The sequence below is a fragment of the Arachis ipaensis genome, chromosome B07 (assembly GCF_000816755.2).
Source record: "Arachis ipaensis cultivar K30076 chromosome B07, Araip1.1, whole genome shotgun sequence".
NCBI classification, from domain to species: Eukaryota; Viridiplantae; Streptophyta; class Magnoliopsida; order Fabales; family Fabaceae; genus Arachis; species Arachis ipaensis.
In genome coordinates, this window is record NC_029791.2 from 3,720,736 (window position 1) to 3,721,064 (window position 329).

Consider the following 329-nt stretch of genomic DNA (forward strand, 5'->3'; position numbering starts at 1 on the left):
AAATTTTTTAAATTTTTTTATATATATAATAATTATTGATCAAAAATAAATTTTTAAATAGAATTTAAATTTAAGTTAATATTTCAACAACGGAATAAATTGAACATGATTTGTATATGTTTGACAATATATAATGGATAGTAATTAGTTTAATTACTAATTATTATGCATTATGCGTAATACGTGACGTGTTCCTATTTAGTAGAGATGTATATGGTCCGTCCAGTTTGAAGATTCGGTCCGATTCTAAAAGGTTTTAGAAATTAATTTGGTGTAATTTTATTGAATTTAAAATTAAGTAAAAATTTTAAAAATAGATTCAGTCATTA